This window comes from Dendrobates tinctorius, unplaced genomic scaffold, assembly GCF_039654945.1.
Source record: "Dendrobates tinctorius isolate UK_male_01 unplaced genomic scaffold, ASM3965494v1 ptg000254l, whole genome shotgun sequence".
Classification (NCBI taxonomy): Eukaryota; Metazoa; Chordata; class Amphibia; order Anura; family Dendrobatidae; genus Dendrobates; species Dendrobates tinctorius.
The window spans coordinates 24519638-24537228 of record NW_027361921.1 but is presented as its reverse complement, the minus strand read 5'-3'; the positions used below and the strand labels follow the sequence as shown (position 1 = coordinate 24537228).

Here is a 17591-nt window from a genome sequence, read left to right as displayed (position 1 = left end):
TGCTGTATTGTGCATAAATATGTGACTCTTCAGATTTTGTATTAGTCTCAGCCTGATGAAGAGACCTAAATAGTCTCGAAAGCTTGCAATGCGTTACCATCTTTTCAGTTAGCCATTAAAAGGTATCAACCACTGAGGACTCTCAATTCTGAATATTTTTCTATCTACTGGCTAACACAGTACAAAGATATACATCTTTCCTGCAACAATCAATCAGCACATAAAATTACCACCCCATGAAAGTGCCTCTAAATATATAACAAAAATGACAATACAACATACAATACAAAAAGAAAAATAAATATAATGTATATAATTTCACTCGCATCAAAAATGGATCCAAGTATCATATATAAAGGACGTTATCAAACCTAAATAAATTGGCCCAAAGATCTTTCACAGTTCACTCCGTCAAGTTGGTAGTCAAGTACATGTTCCCATTCGAGAAAAACTAAAGATAATGTAAAAATAAAGAATAAAAAATTAGTAAACATAAAACAAAAAACGAAACACAGTACATTAAAAACATAGGATCCTAGGTCTGGAGACAATTTCAGAGAAATGAAACAAAACTCAGCTGCTCATTGAGCCCTGCCGGGGCTATGGTATCAAGTACCGCAATCCAACGGCACTCTCTTTGAGCCAATGCACGCTTTGTGTCACCTCCCCTCAAACCAGCGCGTATTCTGTCAATTCCAAATGCCCGTAGATTGCCTGGATTGCAATTAAGTTTAAGCCGAAAATGCTTTGGAATTGGCTTAAGGGTACTCACATCCTACACGTCATGGGTGGCCATAATGTCCCTCAAATGTTCACGTATACAAATTCATAACTCACGTGATGTTAAACCTATATAAATTAAACCACAGGGACAAACAGCATAGTAAACCACATATGTGGTGCTGCAGGAGATGTAATCTCTGATCTTATATTCCCTGTGGCCATCCGACGACGTGAAGGACGTGGCACGCCGCAAATTTTTTGCAAGCCAGACAATCACCACATGGATAGAAGCCTACTTTTGGTTTCCCGGCTTTAAAAGGGTCCGGGGTTTTAATCTCATAATGGATTTTGACCAATTTGTCTTTTAGATTGTTTGTTAGTTCTCTGCGCCATCATAAGGGGACATTGTGGAAGGCCCTTCACAGAACAGGGTCTGTTTTCAAAATAGGCCAATGGTGATTTAGTATAGTTCTAATCTTATCCCATCTATGATTGTAAGTTGAGATATATCTTAAATCCACATCTTTTTTTCTTGTTGATTCACTACATCTGCTCCCCAGCAAGTTATCTCTAGAGGCTTTTTGAGCTCTCAGAAAGCCCCCTCTAATACATCTTTTACTGTAGCCCCTTTGTAAAAAACCTTTCCCCAACACCGTGAAGGATGCTTGGCATTTGCCACAGAACACCAGGATTGGCAAATTCGCCACTGGCGCAGTGTGCTCTTCACAGATGAAAGCAGGTTCACACTGAGCACATGTGACAGACGTGACAGAGTCTAGAGACGCCGTGGAGAGCGATCTGCTGCCTGCAACATCCTTCAGCATGACCAGTTTGGCAGTGGGTCAGTAATGGTGTGGGGTGGCATTTCTTTGGAGAGCCGCACGGTGTTGGGCTGTGAGCATAACTCCCATCTGTGGACGTCGGGCACTCATACCATCCTCATGGAATCGGTTTCTAACCATTTGTGCAGACACATGCACATTTGTGGCCTGCTGGAGGTCATTTTGCAGGGCTCTGGCAGTGCTCCTCCTGTTCCTCCTTGCACAAAGACATTGGTAGCGGTCATGCTGCTGGGTTGTTGCCCTCCTACGGCCTCTTACACGTCTCCTGGTGTACTGGCCTGTCTCCTGGTAGCGCCTCCAGCTTCTGGACACTACGCTGACAGGCACAGCAAACCTTGCCACAGCTCGCATTGATGTGCCATCCTGGATGAGCTGCACTACCTTAGCCACTTGTGTAGGTTGTAGAGTCCATCTCATGCTACCACGAGTGTGAAAGCACAACCGACATTCAAAAGTGACCAAAACATCAGCCAGAAAGCATTTGTACTGAGATGTGGTCTGTGATCCCCACCTTCAGAACCATTCCTTTATTGAGGGTGTCTTGATAATTGCCAATAATTTATATCTGTTGTCTATTCCATTTGCACAACAGCATGTGAAATTGATTGTCAGTCAGTGTTGCTTCCTAAATGGACAGTTTGACTTCACAGAAGTTTGATTTACTTGGAGTTATATTGTGTTGTTTAAGTGTTCCCTTTATTCTTTTGAGCAGTGTACAAGTCATTACCCAGGAAAGGATGTGCCTTAACATATTTCCCAGGAAAATCCATTTTGGTTTTGTATGTTTTATTGTGAGTCTGTAAAGTGAAATGCTTCCAGGGGTCTTCCACATGCTGTTCCCATGTCATTTGAGCACTGTTCACATCGATTTACACAATTTCTAGTCTCTCTGCAGACCGCTGGGAGAGGCCGCTATAAAAGTGCTTGAGTTTCCGATAGATTTACATTGGGCTCGTTGCTCGGGTCGAGCACCCGAGCATTCCAATTTGCTTGACCTGAGCAACGAGCACCCGAGCATTTCAGTGCCCGCCCATCATTAATTCAGACCCTTTGCTCAGACACTCATATTTAAGTCACATGCTTTCCATTTCCTTGTGATCCTCCTTGAGATGGTTTTGTTTTTGTATGTTTTATTGTGAGTCTGTAAAAGTGCCATAACACTCTGACAGCATTGTTCACAGCAGTGACCTGGGAATCAGAAATGCTTAAAGGGGTCTTCCACATGCTGTTCCCATGTCCTTTGGGCACTGTTCCCATCGATTTATGCAATTTCTCGTCTCTCTGCAGACCGCCGGGGGAGGCCGCCAGAAAAGTGCTCGAGTTTCCGATAGATTTACGTTGGGCTCGTTGCTCGGGTCGAGCACCTGAGCATTTCAATTTGCTTGACCCGAGCAACGAGCACCCGAGCATTTTAGTGCTCACCCATCATTAATTCAGACCCTTTGCTCAGACACTCATATTTAAGTCACATGCTGTCCATTTCCTTGTGATCCTCCTTGAGATGGTTCTACTCCTTCATTTGATTGGAGTCCAGCTGTGTTTAAATAAACTGATAGGACTTGATTTGGACAGGCACACACCTGTCTATATAAGACCTCACAGCTCACAGTGCATGTCAGAACAAATGAAAATCATGAGGTCAAAGGAACTAGCCAACGAGCTCAGAGACAGAATTGTGGCAAGGCACAGATCTGGCCAAGGTTACAAAAGAATTTCTGCACTACTCAAGGTTCCTAAGAGCACAGTGGCCTCCATAATTATTACCTATACTCATGTATAAGCTGAGATTTTCAGCCCATTTTTTTGGGCTGAAAGTCCCCCTCTCGGCTTATACATGAGTCATATACCTGGGGGTCAGCGCGGGGCAGGGGTGTCACAGATCATACTCACCCATCCTGGCACTTTCTGCAGCCCCCTCGCTTCTCCACTGTCTCCCTTCCTGCCTTCAGAAGTCACATGGTACCGCTCATTAAACTCATGAATATGCACATATTTATGAGTGGTAATAAACGGTATCACGTGACCGCTGAAGGCAGGAAGGGAGACAGTGGAGAAGCGAGGCTGCAGAGACGTTCCAGGACCGGTGAGTATAGCGATATTCACCTGTCCTCATTCCCACGCTGCTCACCGCCATCTGCTGCTTCCTGTGTCCGTGATGTTTAGCCAGCAGGGGGCGCGGTGACGTGGTTAGTGCGCACCGCGCCCTCTGCTGGCTGAACAGTCACTGACAGAAGACGCGCAGACAGTGGTTAGCAGCGATGGATCCCGGACAGGTGAATATCACAGGTGCCGAGTCCTGAGCAGGAGAGGTGAGTATGGCATTTTTTTTGCAGCAGCAGCATATGGGGGCATAATATATTGGGCAGCATATGGGGACATAAACTATGGAGCAGCATATGGGGGCATATTCTATGGAGCAGCATATGGGGGCATATTCTATGGAGCAGCATATGGGGGCATATTCTATGGAGCAGCATATGGGGGCATATTCTATGGAGCAGCATATGGGGGCATATTCTATGGAGCAGCATATGGGGGCATAGTCTATGGAGAAGCATATGGGGGCATAATCTATGGAACAGCATATGGGGGCATATTGTATGGAGCAGCATATGGGGGCATATTCTATGGAGCAGCAAATGGGGGCATATTCTATGGAGCAGTATATGGGGGCATATTCTATGGAGCAGCATATGGGGGCATATTCTATGGAGCAGCATATGGGGGCATATTCCATGGAGCAGCATATGGAGGCATATTCTATGGGACAGCATATGAGGGCATATTCTATGGGACAGCATATGGGGGCATAATCTATGGAGCAGCATATGGGGGCATATTCTATGGAGCAGCATATGTGGGCATATTCTATGGGGCAGCATATGGGGGCATAGTCTATGGGGCAGCATATGGGGGCATAGTCTATGGGGCAGCATATGGGGGCATAGTCTATGGGGCAGCATATGGGGGCTTAGTCTATGGGTCAGCATATGGAGCATATGGGGGCATAATCTATGGAGCAGCATATGGGGGCTTATTCTATGGAGCAGCATACGGGGGCATATTCTATGGGGCATTTTATGGGGGCATAATCTATGTAGCATTTTATGGGGGCATTTATTTTTTGAAATTTACCAGTAGCTGCTGCATTTTCCACCCTAGGCTTATACACGAGTCAATAAGTTTTCCCAGTTTTTTGTGGCAAAATTAGGGTGGTCGGCTTATACATGAGTATATACGGTAAATGGAAGAAGTTTGGACCACCAGAAGTCTTCCTAGATCTGACCATCCTGCCAAACTGAGCAATCATGGAAGAAGAGCCATGGTGAGAGAGGTAAAGAAGATCCCAAAGATCACTGTGTCTGAGCTTCAGAGATGCAGTAGGGAGATGGGAGAAAGTTCCACAAAGCCATGTATCACTGCAGGCCCCCGCCATTCGGGCCTTTATGGCAGAGCTCACAGACAGGGAAAAAAGGACTTAAAAATCCTGTAAAATTTTAGCAAAAACACATCATGAAAAATTGCCTCACCAAACCTTGTCCAATGACTAATGCACTAGCAGGACGCTGCAGGCTCCCAAAGATAAAGGCTGGAGCAGCACAGGTGCCCTCCACTGATGAAAACAGCCACCCTATCACTATAACAGTGATGATGAAGGTGTTAGCTGCCTAGTGGAAAAAAGCACACAGATGTAACTTGCTTAGGACATACTGTAAGTCATACAGGAAAGTGCGATGCACAGTGTCTGGATGACAACCTATTTAAAAATGCCTATAATGGAAAGCGGGCTGTTCAGCACTATATGTGCATCACACAGAAAACGCAGCCATCAAAAAGGAGCCCAGCTGCATCCTGCAAAAAATGATAAAAAGTGCAATAAAAAGATCCAAAATAAAAAACTTATGGCAAAGGGGCCCGACGGAAGTCTCTCCTCAGTGCAAGACATATGAAAGCCAGCGTACAGTTTTCTAAAAAAACACATGAAGGACTCCCAGACTATGAGAAATAAGATTCTCTGGTCTGATGAGATGAAGATAGACCTTTTTGTGATAATTCTAAGCGGTATATGTGGAGAAAACCAGGCACGGCTCATCACCTACCCAATACAATCCCAACAGTGAAACATGGTGGTGGCAGCATCATGCTATGCGGGTGTTTTTCACCTGCAGGGACAAGGCAACTGGCTGCCATTGAAGGAAACATGAATGTGGCCAAATACAGAGAGAACCTGTACGAAAACCTCTTCTGGACCACAGACTTTGCCAAAGGTTCACCTTCCAATAAGACAGTGGCTTCAGAACAACTCTGTGACCATTTTTGACAGGCCCAGCCAGAGCCCTGACCTAAACCCAATTGAGCATCTCTGGAGAGACCTGAAAATGGCTGTCCACCAACGATCACCATCCAACCTGACAAAACTGGAGAGGATCTGCAAGGAAGAATGGCAGAGGATCCCCAAATCAGGTGTGAAAAACTTGTGTCATGATTCCCAAGAAGGCTTATGGCTGTACTAGCTCAAAAGGGTGCTTCTACTCAATACTGAGCAACGGGTCTGAATACTTATGACCATGTGATATTTCAGTTTTTCTTCTTTAATACATTTGCAAAAATTTCTACATTTTTGTTTTTTTTCAGTCAAGATGGGGTGCAGAGTTTACATTAATGAGAACAAAAATGAACTTTTTTGAATTAACCAAATGACTACAATGAAACAAAGAGTGAAAAAATTAAAGGGTTCTGAATACTTTCCATACCCACTGTATTTAAACCTTCAGCAATGGTGTTTTAATTAGCCGTAGAAGTGGAGGTAACTGTCGGGTCCTACAGGGAGAAAGTTATCACTCCATAACAGATGCAAAAAAGGTTCTTGTAGAGCTAATCGCAAATACCTTCTACAGCCAGATCCAGGATTACTGTTTATTACACCTGACACACTCGTGACAGCACCCCTCTTCTACAAGGACTGGGTTTCCTAGGATGAGTGGCATGGAACTAACGAACCAGTCTAGGGGCATTCACCTCTGATGCTGAAACCCAAATCCTCTCTTACTTACCATAACCTTTCCAGTGCACCAAGTATTGCATGGAACGACGCTTAAGACGAGAATCAACAATCCTGGAAATCTGGAACTCCAAATCATCAATTTGGGGGGACTAAAATCAAATCAACAATTATTGGGGGTGGAAGCAAGGGAGAAGACTCAAGAGGTTCAACATACTTCTTGAGCAGAGACCAGTGGAACACATTGTAAATTTTAAGAGCCTGGGGTAAATTGAGATGAAAAGATGCAGGGTTAATGACGGTGGTTGTTTTATAAGGGCCAATTAACCTAGGTCCCAGCTTCAGGAAGGGATCTTCAACTTGATATTTCTAATAGACAACCATACAAAGTCACACTTAGGTCCGGACCTGGCGAACGTTTTTTGTCAGCCATACGTTTGTACATGTCTCCCATGATCTTCAAATTACTCTGAACCCCCCCCCCCGCCATATTGAAGAGAACGATGAAGCAAAACGTTCCTCCTCAGGGACTCCTGAAGCCCCTCCCCCACTAAAAGTACCAAACTGTGGATGGAATGGTAACCTGCCGGTAGATTCATGGTGATGATTATTAATAGGAAATTCAGCCAACGGTAAGAAAGATGCCCAATCCTCCTGGTTTTAAGAGACAAAATTCCTGAGGTAAGTCTCCAAATTCTGATTAGTGTGCTTGGTCTGTCCATTTGACTGAGGATGGAAAGCAGAGGAAAAGGACAGCTGTACCTCCAGTTGAGTATGGAACGCTTTCTAGAACTTAGAAACAAATTGGGTCCCCCAATCTGACACCACATCGGAGGAAACCCCAGGAAGCTTCACAATCTCATTAACAAAAACCTAAGCAGGAGTACTGGCATTTGGAAGTCCCGGTAAAGCGATGAAATGCACCATTTTAGTAAACCTATCTACGACCACCAGAACCACTGTCTTGCCTGCCAATACCAGTATGTCAGTAATAAAATTCATGGACAGGTGTGGCCACGGTCTACTAGGAATGCGTAGTGGAAGAAGAAGACCAGGCGGACGGGTATGCGATACTTTTTGGAGAAATTAGTAAAACCCAGAAAACACTGTAGTGCCTTCAGGTTCTTGGGATGGTCCCAATCAAGTACTGCACAAACCTTCTCCAGATCCATCTGAAAACCCGAAGATGACAACAGGTACCCCAAAAACTGCACCTCCTGGATGGCAAAAACACATTTTTTTAGTTTGGAGTAAAACTTGCTATCCCTTAATATCTGAAGCACCTGTTTAACATGCCCCCGATGTGTCTCCAAATCAGGTGAATAAACCAAAATATCATCCAGATAGACCATCACAAACCTGCACACCAAATTATGGAAAATATCATTTATGAATGTTGAAACACCGCTGGTCCGCTGGTGCTTTGGTCAGATCGAAAGGCATAACCAGACTCCCAAAATGTCTCTCCGGGGTATTGAATGCCGGTTTCCATTCATCCCCTTCCTTGATTCTAACCAGATTATAGGCCCCCTTAAATCCAACTTGGAGAAAACCTTAGCTTCCATAACCTGGTTGAGTAAATCTGGAATCAGAGGAAGAGGATATTGATCTCGGATAGTAATTAGATTCAATTCCCGGAAATCTAAACAGTGCCGGAGACCGTCATCTTTCTTTTTCACAAAAAAGAACCTTGCCAACACGGGCGAAGATGAAGGTCTGATATGCCTCTTCTTAATACTCTCAGCAATAAAATAATTAATGGCTTGTCTCTCAGGACCAGACAGATTGTATAGTCTGGATTTGGGAAGTTTAACTCCAGGACTCCGATTAATAGGACTGTCATATGCACTATGGGGGGGGCATCTCCTGACACCACTTCTTAGAAAATATGTCCTCAAAACCAGACAAAAATACAGGTAACGTACCCATAGATACTGCAGAAAGGGATTTAGGCAGTTATTAAGACAGTAATCTCCCCACTCCACAATTTCTCTAGATTGCCAATCCACAATCAGTTATGTTTCACCAACTGTGGTAAACCCAGTACATTTGGAGGGGGGAGACCCTCCTGGACATACAGTAACAAGGAATTACCTCATAATGCAAAGACCCAACCTTCAGTCTTATGTTATGTACAATCTGCATCAAAACTTTCTGTGCAAGTGCTGCTGAGTCGATGGCGTAAATAGGAATGGGCTTAGCTAAGGTAGAGCAAGCAAGCTCATGAGTTCTAGCAAATTCAGCATCAACCATGCTGACTCCAGATCCACTGTCTACAAACACAGAAATTCTCTCAGTTCTGCTCTCTAGCACCACCTCTGCTGTCAGGACAAACTGAGAATGACAGGTTGAAGCAGAATATATACCTTCATTATCAAATTCCAGACTCCCAAGTGATAATAGATTTTTGTTTAGGAATCAAAGGACAGGCCCCAATAAAATGTCCCTTATTCCCACAAAAAATTGCAACTATCAGCGGAGACATATGATGCAGAAGTTCTTCCTAACTGTATGGGTTCCTCTATCTCCACAAGTGTTAGTTCACCCCTGGACCTTCCCGCGGCACTGCGGTATTGTCTAAGAAAGAGGGCTCAAGGGAAGGTGGTCTTACCCATCAATCCTTCAGGCATCTATCCACCTGTATAGCCAATGACATGGCAGCCTCTAATGACTCTGGGGTTTCATACACTGCCAAAGCATCTTTTAACCCTTCTGTAGTCTTAACAATATTGTCTTCTAAGAGCCGGGTCATTCCATTTGGTATCGGTTGCCCACCTGCGGAATTCAGAGCTATAAGTCTCCACTGAACGATTCCCTGCTGAAGGTGACACAGCCTGAATTCAGCCAAGGAAATGTGATCAGGATCATCACAGATAAGGGCTAAAGCCCCGAAAAACCCCTCAACCGTCTGGAGACAGATAGAACCTTGTGACAAAGAAAAAGCCCAGGATTGAGGATTGCCTTTCAATAGTGAAATCACAATTTCCACTCGTTGCTCCTCATCTCCATAGGAGTAAGGGCAAAGTTTGAAATACAATATTCATGCTTCTTTAACCCCTTTCCTACAATGGATGTAATATTCCGTCTATGCGACCTGGGACCTAAGTCCCATGGACGGAATATTACATCATGCCCTTTAATGCGACATCGCGACTTAAGTCGCGGTGATCGCATTAAAATGTCGACGCCATCTTACCTCAGGATAGTTGGCATCGGCATCCCGGGCAGTCTCCGCCCTGGCCCGCCCCTCTGTGAGCTGTAATTGGCTGTTCAATTCAGAACAGCCAATCACAGCGCTTCTTTGTTTCAGCCAATCAGATTGGCTGAAACAACAGGATCCTAGGCTAGGATCGAGTACCGATGTACTCGATCCTAGGACCAGTGCCTGGCAACGCCAGGCACCGGAGAAAAGCCCCCAGATTGGCGCGATCGATGATCTAATCGATCGGGCCAATCCCAGCGCACAGTGGCGCAATATCATAGAATCGTAGAGTTGGAAGGGACCTCCTGGGCCATCTGGTCCAACCCCCTGCTCAAAGCAGGATTCGCTAAATCATCCCAGTCAGATGTCTGTCCAGCCTCTGTTTGAAGACTTCCATTGAAGGAGAACTCACCACTTCTCGTGGCAGCTTGTTCCACTCATTGATCACTCTAACGGTCAAAAAGTTTTTTCTAATATCTAATCTGTGTCTCCTCCCCTTCAGTTTCATCCCATTGCTTCTAGTCTTTCCTTGTGCAAATGAGAATAAAGTTGATCCTTCTACAATGTGACAGCCCTTTAGATATTTGTAGACAGCTATTAAGTCTCCTCTCAGTCTTCTCTTTTGCAAACTAAACATTCCCAAATCCTGCAACCTTTCCTCATAAGACACGGTTTGCAGACCGGTCACCATTCTGGTCGCTCTTTTCTGAACTTGCTCCAGTTTGTTGATGTCTTTTTTAAAATGTGGTGCCCAAAACTGGACACAATATTCCAGATGAGGTCTGACCAAAGAGGAGTAGAGGGAAATAATGACTTCACGTGATCTAGACTGTATGCTTCTGTTAATACATCCTAGAATTGCATTTGCCTTTTTTGCTGCTGCATCACACTGTTGACTCATATTCAGTCTGTGATCTATTAGTATACCCAAGTATTTTTCACATGTGCTGTTGCTTAGCCCTATTCCTCCCATTCTGTATATGCTTTTTTCATTTTTATTGCCCAGATGTAGTACTTTGCATTTTTCCCTGTTAAAAACCATTCTGTTAGTTGCTGCCCACTTCTCCAGTTTATTTATATCTTTTTGAATCCTCTCTCTCTTCTCTAGTATTAGCTATCCCTCCTAGCTTTGTGTCATCAGCAAATTTAATCAGTTTACCCGCAATTCCTTCATCTAAATCATTGATAAAGATGTTGAACAATACATGGCCCAGGACAGAGCCCTGTGGTGCCCCACTTGAGACATTCTTCCAACTGGATGTGCAGCCATTTACGACCTCTCTTTGGGTCCGATCACTAAGCCAGTTATGAATCCACCTAACAGTTGCCTTGCCCATTCCATACTTAGTCATTTTTTCAATAAGGATTGTATGAGATACTTTGTCAAATGCTTTGCTGAAGTCAAGATATACTATATCTACAGCATTTCCTTGATCCACCCAATCAGTGATTCCGTCATAGAAGGAAATTAAGTTAGTCTGACATGACTTATTAGTTACAAACCCATGCTGACTCTGTTTAATCACTTCATTCTTACCCAGGTACTGACATACATGTTGTTTAATAATTTGTTCAAAGATCTTTCCTGGTATAGAAGTCAGACTCACCGGCCTATAGTTGCCTGGGTCCACCGGTACCAGCCCGGATCGGTGCTGTAATAGCACCGATCCTAGGCCGGAGCCTAGGACAGGTACAGCAGGGCCTGCAGGAAGTGGTTGGCGCGATCGATTAGATCGGCGATCGCGTCAGCCACAGGGCTCAGCTGCAATCACGCTGTGACCGCTCTGTGTCCTGCTGATGACCTGGCCATGACCTGCTTAGGAATCGGAGCTGTGAGCTCCGATCCTAGGCAGTTGCCATTGTCACCAGGCAGAGCAGGGATTGGTGGGATCGATGTAATCATTCAATCCCACCAATGACAGTTCACAGCAGTGATGTGAACTCTCTGTGACCTGCCCCTGACCTGCCTCTGACCTGTTTGCAGGGGTCTTCACTCTAGCTGAGGATTCCTGCAGAGAGGTCGGACGCAGCAAGAGCTCCTGTGCTGGGTATTGTGGTGCCACAGCTTGTAGCATCACAATCCCTGCAGAAGAAAGAAGAAAGAACACTACAACTGTAAGTGTTACTTGATCCCTGATCCCCTGCCCAATCTATCTTCACCCCCCAATCTATCCTCATCCCCCCATCCCCCCTCCACCCCCCCTTTTACCCTCCTTCACCCCCCTTTTACCCCCCTCCACCCCCCCTTTTGCGCCGCCTCCGTGCGCAGCCACCGAGCCTTGATCGGTGATGCAGTTCACCGATCAACACTCGTGCTCGCTTTTTTTCACTCAGCCCCCTTTGCGCCACCTCCTCCTACACATCCCACAGCCGCAAAACTTTGATAAGTGACGCGCATCACTTATCAGAGCTTGTGCCTGCCGTTTTTCATTTTTTTCACCCCTTTTTGTGCCACCTAACTACAACCCTAACTGTTGATCCCTGCGCGATCTCTATTCATCCACCCCAAATCCCTCAGCCCCCTCTTTTTACCCCCCTTTGCGCCATTTCCATGTGCACATTTAGCAACCGCCGAATTTTGATAAGTGACGCAATTCACTTATCAAAGTTTGTGCCGACTGTTTTCCATTTTTCTTTTTCACCCCCCCCTTGAGCCACCCCTGTGCACACATCCAGCAGCCACTAAATTTTGATAAGTGACGCCGGTCACTTATCATATCTAGGACCTGCTGTTTTAGACTTTTTTTCACAGGTATTTTGCTCCCCATTTCCTTTTAGCTTTTTCGTACAGGATAGTGTGTACAAATCACTAGCCCCCCCACCACATACACAGTTATAGGTAAAGTACACCCAAGCACCATATTTACACAAAAAAATGTCCCGCCCATCACGTTCCTCCCAACAGCGCTATTCAATGGAGGAGGCATATGCTTTACTTGCCTCCGACACTGATAGCGAGGATGACGATCCGACTTTTCTTTATTTTTCAGATTCTTCATCCTCTTCCTCTTCCCCCTCCTCATCTTCCTCCTCGGGTCCTGCGGAACTGCCACACAGACGCTCCAGGACAGAAGATGAGGCAGCGCCCATCATGCCCGCAGCTGATTCAGCAGACCCTGTGTGGACCTCGCCCCCCGAAAATTACGAGCCACTGATTCCTGATTTTGTGGCAGAATCAGGAATAAAGTTTGACACTACCGGCCTCACAGAAATTGACTTTTTCAAAGTCTTTTTCTCTGAGGATTTTGTTAATCTCATTGCGGAGCAAACTAATTTGTACGCTCGGCAATTTTTGGAGCAAAACCCGCGTTCATCCTATACTAACTGGTCTCCTGTGGACGCAGTTGAAATGACGCAGTTTTGGGGCCTGGTCCTCCACATGGGTATCCTGAAGAATCCTGAAATTTGGCAATATTGGAGTGTTGATATTTTATACAACACTCCAGTGTTCCGAATGGTCATGGTCCAGACACGTTTTCAGGCCATCCACAAGTTTCTGCATTATAACGATAATGCACAGTGTCCCGTATGAGATGACCACAACTTTGACCGTCTGTTCAAAGTTCGGCCGGTCATCGAACACTTCAACAAAAAGTTTGCATAACTGTACGTGCCCCAAAGGAACATCTGCGTGGATGAGTCCTTGGTCCATTTTAAGGGCAGGTTCGGATTCCGTCAATACCTGCCCAGTAAGAGGGCCAGGTACGGAATCAAACTCTATAAGCTGTGTGAGAGTACCTCAGGGTACACCCACAGGTTTAGAGTGTATGAAGGAAAGGACACCAGGATTGAACCCCCTGAGTGTCCTCCTGACCTGGGAGTGAGTGGGAAAATTGTGTGGGATTTGATGCACACAGCTGCTGGATAAAGGTTATCACCTCGGTACTGTCCACAAAAATCAGAGAGGCCTCCCAAAGACGCTACTTGGGCAGATGCTCCAAAAAGGTGAGAGCAGGGCCCAATGTAGCGACCACCTGCTGGTGGTCAAGTACAAGGACAAGAGGGATGTCCTTCTCTTGACCACCATACACAGTGATGGCAGCGCCCTCAGCACTGTACGGGGTACCTCTGCACAGGTCAGCAAACCTGAATGTGTGCTGGGGTACAATAAAACATGGAGAGCGTTGATCGCTGCGATCAACTCCTCCAACCGTATAATGCTTTGAGAAAGGTCAAGGTGTGGTACAAAAAGCTGGCCGTGCACATCGTCCAATTGGCAATGCTCAACGCATTCCTGCTGTCACAATGTGCACACCACACCGATACGTCATACCTTGAGTTCCAGGAGGTAGTGGTTAAGGCCCTGATGTTTGGCACTCTGGAAAGAGCGGGCCCCAGAACTTCCGGAACTGAAGGTGCTCGTATTGTACCAGGTCAGCATTTCCCAGGGGAGGTCCCGCAAACTGGAAAAAAAGGTAAATCGCAAAAAAGGTGCCGAGTGTGTTCCAAAAATGGAATACGCATGTATGAAGGATTGCTTCAAATTGTACAACACCTCAATGCACTACTAAATTACTTTACCGTAAACATTAGATTAGTTGGGGCACATCTAGAGAAGTTCCTTGGGGGTCTAGTTTCCAAAACAATGTCACTTGTGGCTTTTTTAAATGTTTAGGCACATCAGGGGCTCTGTAAATGGAAAATGACGCCCGCAGACCATTCCATCTAAGTCTGCATTCCAAAACGTCACTCCCTTCCGATCCCCGACGTGTGCCTAAACAGTTTTTTCCCACATATGTGGACCAGCGCGTACTCAGGACAAATTGGACAACAACTTTTGGAGTCCAATTTCTCCTGTTACCCTTGGGAAAATTAAAAATTGTGGACTAAATGATCATTTTTGTGGGCACCAAATAGAATTTTTTATTTTCACGCCTGGGCAGTATAAACTTTAGTGAAACACTTGGGGGTTCAAAGTTCTCACCACATATCTAGATAAGTTCCTTAGGGGGTCTAGTTTCCAAAATGGGGTCACTTGTGGGAGGTTTCTACTGTTTAACCACATCAGGGGCTCTGCAAACGGAACATGACGCCCGCAGACCATTCCATCAAAGTCTGCATTCCAAAGCGTCACTTCTTCCCTTCTGAGCCCCGACGTGTGCCCAAACAGTAGTTATCTCCCACATATGGGGTACCAGCGTACTCAGGACAAATTGGACAACAACATTTGGAGTCCAATTTCTGCTGGTACCTTTGGGAGAATAAAAAATTGGGGACTAAACGATCATGTTTGTGGAAAAAATATGATTTTTTATTTTCACGCCCGGGCGTTATAAACTCCTGTGAAGCCCTAAAGGGTTCAAGGTGCTCATCACACATCTAGATAAGTTCCTTAGGGGGTCTAGTTTCCAAAATGGGGTCACTTGTGGGGGGTTTCCACTGTTTGGGTACATCGGGGGCTCGTCAATCGCAACATGGCGTCCAATCTCAATTCCAGCCAATATTAGGTTGAAAAAGTCAAACGGCGTTGCTTCCCTTCCGAGCCATGCCGTGTGCCCAAACAGTGGTCCCCCCCACATATAGGGTATCAGCTTACTCAGGACAAATTTGACAACAACTTTTGTGGTCCAATTTCTCCTGTTACCATTGGGAAAATTAAAAAATTGTTGCTAACAGATCATTTTTATGACTAAAAAGTTAAATATTAATTTTTTCCTTCCATGTTGCTTCTGCTCCTGTGAAGCGCCTGAATGGTTAATAATCTTCTTGAATGTAGTTTTGAGTACCTTGAGGGGTGCAGTTTTTAGAATGGTGTCACTTTTGGGTATTTTCTGCCATATAGACCCCTCAAAGTGGCTTCAAATGTGAGATGGTCCCTAAAAAAAATGGTTTCGTATTATGAATGAGTCACCGGAGGAGGAAAAAACAAAAATACAAGCTAAGTCCAGAAAACCGGAGAGGTTGGTAGCTAGCAGATTGCAGACCCCTGATCCTATTCACAACAACTAACAGTAGCCTTGGAGCGTTCCTACGGTGGTCCTAGACGCCTCTTCACAGCCGGAGAACTAAATAAGCCTAAAGAAAGAAAGGGGAAATCTAAACTGCCCCAGAGCAGACCCCAAAGCAATAGACAGCCCCCAACATGTATTGACGGTGAAAACAGTTGAAAACACAAACACAGACAGAAAGACAGCCAGAGCAAATGATGGGGCCCAACTAACTAGATAGGAAAGGACAGAAAAGATGCTGACTGCAATCCGCAAAAACCCTACCAAAAATGTCCCAACACGTCTGATAGGAAAAACGGCCCTGAAGTCACTAGACTTCAAAATCCCTATATCAGCACTCCGATATAATCTGAAGATAGAGCAAAAGAGAATTAACCGATCAGGGACAAAAATGGAAATTCAGTAAAGCCCCAGCCGGGGCTGGCTGAACACAAAACGAAGCAAATCAGACAAAATCTCATGGAACAATAACAGAGCAAAAACTTAGCTTTAGAAGACAGGAACTGAACTGGAGGCCAGAGCTCAGAGCAGTGAGATCACCAGCAACCCTACAGGGCGTCGGCTGCCTTATATCCACTCAGATTCCGGATGTCCAATCGCAATCCACCTGTTCAGGTGACAGGTCTCTCCCATCCAAATCAGTTTTACCACCTCCTTTCACCAGCAGAGGGAGTTCATCGGACATCAAAGGTGAACGAGAAAATGAGCTCATAACAGTTTTGTAAATTTTGTTGTAAAAATGAGAAATCGCTGGTCAACTTTTAACCCTTATAATGTCCTAACGAAAAAAAATTTTGTTTACAAAATTGTGCTGATGTAAAGTAGACATGTGGGAAATGTTATTTATTAACTATTTTGTGTCACGTAACTCTCTGGTTTAAGGGCATAAAAATTCAAAGTTTGAAAATCGCAAAATTTTCTAAATTTTTGCCATATTTCAGCTTTTTTCATAAAATTTCTTCGCTATAACTTGCGTTTATTTATCACTATAGTGAAGTACAATATGTTTCGAGAAAACCTTGTCAGAATCGCCTAGATCTGTTGAAGCGTTCCAGAGTTATTACCTCATAAAGGGACAGTGGTCAGAATTGTAAAAATTGGCCCGGGAATTAACGTGCAAACCACCCTTGGGAGTGAAGGGGTTAAATGCAAAAAAACTTGTCTCTACCTCCTGAAAACTTGTCCAAGAGGGCAATTTTGGGTTCTAGCTAGACTTTCCTACCCACAGAGTCTCCCACAGTAGGAGTCTGCAGCAGCAGTGGTTGCTGCTAAACCTCAGATCGAAGGTCAGTCACCTCCAGTGACCACCCTGTAGCTGCTCTACCAGCACACAAATGGGATCCATGAACCCAGAAAAGGAAAAATAAAACCCACACTGAAAAAAAAGCACACACCCAAAAAACACATGTCAGGTTTTTTTTTATTTTTTAAAAGTGTACGGCTGGTGTTAATGTCACACTGGGTGAGAGAGAAGTAAGGTGCACAACAATGGGGAGAGGGAGGGGGAAGCCCAAACACTGGGGAACAGGAGGAGTGGAGAACCCTAGGCAGATCTAACAACACCCTGTCAGCCCTACACGTCCCTAAATAGGTTCCGCACCTATCGCCGAACAGAAACCTAATTCCTGCCTGACCTTAGCTATAGACCCTGGATAAGGAGGGGATGGGGTATGCACTAGTCAGCCCCCACTACAACTAAAGACAGACAGGGTGGGCAAACGAGAGGATACACTTAGCTTGAGAAGACCACCGAGCAGACACTAGCCGACTGCTAGTACTTCCAACAAGACAGAGGGAAATTGAGCTAACACCAGCATCCTGCTGAAGACACTGAATGTATTTAAACCTTCAGCAAAGGTGTGTTAATTAGCAGT

At 45.0% G+C, this 17591-nt stretch overlaps 1 protein-coding gene across 1 annotated transcript in view; it reads left to right on the top strand.

The window, feature by feature from the left end:
• LOC141067757 (carboxypeptidase O-like) overlaps positions 1 to 17591 on the top strand; it is a 340782-nt gene that overhangs the window by 302698 nt on the left and 20493 nt on the right. The gene's annotated exons all lie outside the window — the stretch shown is intronic.